This window comes from Festucalex cinctus, chromosome 7 (genome assembly GCF_051991245.1).
Source record: "Festucalex cinctus isolate MCC-2025b chromosome 7, RoL_Fcin_1.0, whole genome shotgun sequence".
Taxonomy (NCBI): domain Eukaryota; kingdom Metazoa; phylum Chordata; class Actinopteri; order Syngnathiformes; family Syngnathidae; genus Festucalex; species Festucalex cinctus.
In genome coordinates, this window is record NC_135417.1 from 2,991,298 (window position 1) to 2,996,322 (window position 5,025).

The 5,025-nt window shown below is 36.2% G+C and overlaps 1 long non-coding RNA gene across 1 annotated transcript; it reads left to right on the plus strand.

Moving 5' to 3' along the window:
• The first annotated feature begins 292 nt into the window (after positions 1-292).
• Positions 293-3,751, plus strand: LOC144022930 (uncharacterized). Its single transcript, XR_013284438.1, has 2 exons — positions 293-439; positions 2,813-3,751. It is a non-coding gene; the product is annotated as an uncharacterized LOC144022930 (long non-coding RNA).
• The last annotated feature ends 1,274 nt before the right edge of the window (positions 3,752-5,025 follow it).

A 5,025-nucleotide genomic window follows, 5' to 3' on the forward strand; every position in this document is an offset into this window, starting at 1 on the left:
ACAAGTGTGTTAAAAGTTAGTGTTAAAATAGGCACAATTTTGCATTATTCCACAATTTCTTTGTTAAATACAGATTCAAAATCAACTGTTTTTGAAATGTCTGAAAAAAATACGCTAAAAGTAAATCTTCTGCATTTTTCTTCATAAATATGTATAAATATTTCAGACTATTGAAATGATAGTAACAACAAAACAACATAAGTTTCTTTGTGGTTTCCTTGTTCTTATCTGTTCACCTTGAACTTGCTTCCTCATCGTTTGCCTGACTCACAGACACGCTTGACTCACAAGTTTGATCTGCTGAGTCACATAATTGTTCTGCCAATGTATGCATACCTTTAGCTACTACTGTGAGGTTTTTTTGTTTTTAAATATTTTTTTGTATTTCTCCCTCCTGCAATGATTATTATTTTTCTTTTGTTGCACATGGACTAATATGGTAAGTTAGAGAATCCAGCTGCTATTTGTACTCCTTTCATGAATGTGTTTTACACAGAAGTGAACTTTTGGTAACGATACGATGATGGAACAGTCTATTTTGTAAAATGGCATATTAATCCATCCTTATGGGGTCAATGGCTGGAAAATCAGGTCAGTGTTGGGTGACAAATGAGCCCTTGTTGCCAGCGCACAATATTCAAATGTGACGTGCAACTTGTGTTACAAGATAAGAAGCTAAAACGTAATGCGACCAAGCATTTTTTTATTATCATAAAAATCTCAGAGAGCTTGAAAGTCAGGTTGGGTGGCATGCATGGGCGACTGTTAAGAAAACAGTGTTAATCACAACAGTTTTTATACTAGAACAGCAAACGTTTCAGCTTTGACTGGCATCCTGTTGGGCCTGTTAGAAATAACAGCACGGGGATGGTCCATTTCACGTGTGAAGGATTCTGTCTAATTTTAATAAAGTAACAGTAGCCCTACATTGACTCACTGAACAGGAGAGATATTTTCAAACAGGGGTTTCACTTTGTTTGCAGTTTGGTACCATGAAACACCATGACCACTACAATATAAATTCAAAGATCAGGATCAAATATAGTGACGCGTACAAAACCAATTATTTGTTTTTCCCTTTAAGAAGCATGTGACGTCACATCAAAAGACATTTGCTAAAATTGAGTGGCATGCAAAGTGCCTTTAAATGTGCAAACAGGCCAGTAAAATAATTTATCTGAAGAATGAAATGATGCGTCGCATTGTAATTTTTGAATTGTATTATGATTAGTTTAATTACTGTCAACCTGGCAAATTGCATGCAACAGGGAGCAGGCAAATAAAGAAAATCTGCATGTGACACCTATTGAAATGCATTGGGGGAAAAAATTTAAACCACAAAATTCTTCTAAATATGCTGATAAACTCATAAATTTTCATAAAAAAAAGGGAGGGGGGGGGGGGGGGGGGGTTGTGCACCCAAAAACAGCCTCCCAAAACATTATATTAAAAAAAAAAATATGTGAAAATATTGGAACACAAAACACACTAAATATGCAAATTTGTGGGTGCCGAATGCACCGGTGAAATCCATTATTGAATAATACAAAAATTAATAAATACAATTTAATTAACAACTTTTTGTAGGGGAAAAAGCCTAAATAATGCAACAGCTGTATCATGGAACAAAGCGGCCGTACTTTGCCTACTCCTTGCCCTAACGCCTTATCTTCAAAGATAGGCGAGTGTATGAGAGGTCATCAGGACATAATTCAGAATAACCTCTCTTACACGAAACTAAAACACTAGCACACAAATGCATATTTAAGTATGTAGTACTATCAAAAAGTACATTTTAGTTTGAAATAATGTAAAATGTTTCCATTTCAACTGAAAACATTCATACACACAAGTGAAGCACTCTCACATATACAACTGAAAAGCTCTCACTCACACAATCATCTTCTTCTACTTTTCTTCCGGTTGTGATGTGATACCATCTGATGACGTAAGGTGGTGATGTCACGTCATGCCACGTAAAAATGTTGAGCGCCACTTCACAGGAGCAGTCCGAACTTCAGCACTTCTTCCCATGAATAAGCAAAGCAGGCCTGATCTGACCTTGATACTCGCATGAAGGAAGCAAATAAGTTATTTGGTTATATGAGGAAGTGGGTTTTTCTGTATTAATGGTTAATACTTCCAACAAATCCTCATGTTAATTATTTACACATCTAACAGTGCAAAGTACTTAAAGAGTACTTAACTTTGTGTCCATTGTGTAACTAAGAAACTGTATCGCACACTTTTGCCATCCTACCCTTTCCTCATTCCTCCACTGATTTAAACCATCTCAACTTCAACACATTCACAAAATTCAGTACATCCGGGCTACAATTTTCCACATTCCAAAATCCACACATTTGACAAAGCAGAACTCTCAAATTAAGTGGTTACTCAAACTTCCATATTTTTTTTACCAATTTTAATGCATTCCAGCTTCAAGATGTTAATTTTATTCTGGGCATCAAGTAATTAATAATGTTTTTCACATATTCAGGTTTGGCTTTAGCGCTTCTTGACTGAATGAAACAATTCCAACTTCAAACTGTTCATTCCGATCATTCTAATTTCCACAAGTCACAAATGTTTTCAAAATAAGACACTCAAAATATTTCCACATATTTTGCTATTTAATCCCATTTTCTTGACTGATTCAAATCATTCAGTCTTCATAATATTCAGCTCATTTAAGACATCTTGGCAACTACTCACATTTCCCAGATTCCCTAACTTGCAACATAAAATTCCCAAATTAAGACATATTTTACATTATTCCCTCCTCATTATTATTTTTTTTTTTTTTTTGTAGAACATGTTTTCCAGGTGGGCGGCACGGTGAATGAGTGGATAGCACGTCCATCTACCAGTACTGAGGACGCAGGTTCGAGTACAGGCTCTGGCCTACCTGGGTGGAGTTTGCATGTTCTCCCCGTACCCGCGTGGGTCTTCTCCGGGTACTCCGGTCTCCTCCCACATTCCAAAGACATGCATGGCAGGTTAATTGAATGCTCTTAATTTTCCTTAGGTGTGATTGTGAGCATGGATGGTTGTTTGCCTCCGTGTGCCCTGCGATTGGCTGGCGACCAGTTCAGGGTGTACCCCACCTACTGCCCAAATCCAGCTGGGATAGGCTCCAGCACCCCCCACGACCGTTGTGAGGAGTAAGCGGTCAAGAGAATGGATGGATGGATGTTTTTCAAGTAACAAAAGCACACCATGTCAAAATGAAGTGGGGAGTGCTTCAACACCAAAGGTCAATGCAGGATGATTTCAAGCTTTTTAATGGCATACCACAACTTTTCACAGCAAAGCGTTGCCTGGTTTCCATCGCTTTTACAGCTTAAAGTGCCGTTACATGCATATTAAAATGTTTTACGTTCTTCATAAATGTTACTTCCCTGCAATCTGTCACAATGTTCAATAGAGCAATCCCAGTGAACCACAAAAACACACCTTTGTGTACAACACATTCCAATTCCTATTTCTAATTGTGTAATGTGCAGCATGTATGTGTAATATTCTAAACTGATTCTTCTTCTTTTTGTTGTGCTTGCTATACTATATAATCGTTGCGTGATGAGTTTTTAATGTCGAAATGCAATTATTATCACAAATTTTCACATTTACTGTTAAAACAAACTTCTGGACTGAAAATATGAAATTATAATTGTTTACTTTTTTATTGCTGAACAGAAAAATGATTCGTTAATCATTCCTGTTCGAAATAAACTGTGGATTATGTAAAACACGTCATGTCTTGAAATCAATTAATTTATTCATGTATTTGTTTATTGCCCTGCGATTGGCTGGCAACCAGTCCAGGGTGTACCCCGCCTGCTGCCCAGAGTCAGCTGAGATAGGCTCCAGCACCCCCCGCGACTCTTGTGAGGAATAAGCTGTCAAGAAAATTGATGGATGGATTTATTTGTTTATTTATTTATATACTTTTTTACATTTATGTTAGGTAGTTGTGAGTACTTGGGCCAGAGATATGAGATAGGAGAGCTTTGGGTGACCACTGATTGTTGCCAGTGTGTCTGCATGGAGCCTTTATGCAGTAGGAGCATTTTCCCACCTTTTTTTGCCTTGCGACGCAAATTCGCAACAGATATTTGAACATAAACTGTGCATCAAAACTCATAGACAGACAATATAACAATAATCAGCATATTCTCCTTATCCTCTGAAAAAATAAACAACAAAAATACCAATATTACTGCAGGTTATTGAGTCCCTCAAAGTAGTGAAAGTCTTCATTTGAGTCTTCAAGACTGTATTTTTCTGCCCCCTAGTGACTAAGTCACACACACACAAGGAGTTGCAATGAATTAATGATGATGCGCATAAAAAAAAACAAAAAACCCCATTAGATTTAAGTATTACTATATGGTTTATAAAGTAAATATTAAAGTGTGCTATTTTTCTTATTTAAAAAAAATGTGTTTTTTGAGTCAGATACTAGTGTTTTGAGTTACAAGTGTGGTCATGGAATGAATTAAACTTGCATCTCAAGGCTCTACTGTATTGAAATGCATAACATTCCAACTACTTATCCTGTTTAAATGTTGGTAGTTTACTGTTGATGAAGGTGCCATCGGGTTTAATTCAAATTCAAGATTAAATGCAGCATGTATTGGCCGTCTTCATGTGGTTGGGATTTTTATTAAAACCATTAAAAATATATATATTTGTTATTGTCTTTACAAACATGTGCACCTATAATGTGAAAGCATCACAAAGGCATTAGCCTAATTACATAAACACAGATTTTATTTTTTATTTTTTTTGGACCAATCCTTTTTTTTAATAATTAGAATTTTGGATAAATTTACGTTTTCAATCAAGTAAAATAAAATAAAATAAAAACTCACGTTTCAAAATGGTTGTTCTCAATAAGTTAAGACTGTGGTCGATGACTTGTGTAAGGTGCTGTGTGTGCCAAAGAGGGCGGTATCACGCAAAATGCTTCATAAAAAACGCCAACTACAGGAGTTACAGTAGTAGAAGAAGAAGATAGATGCC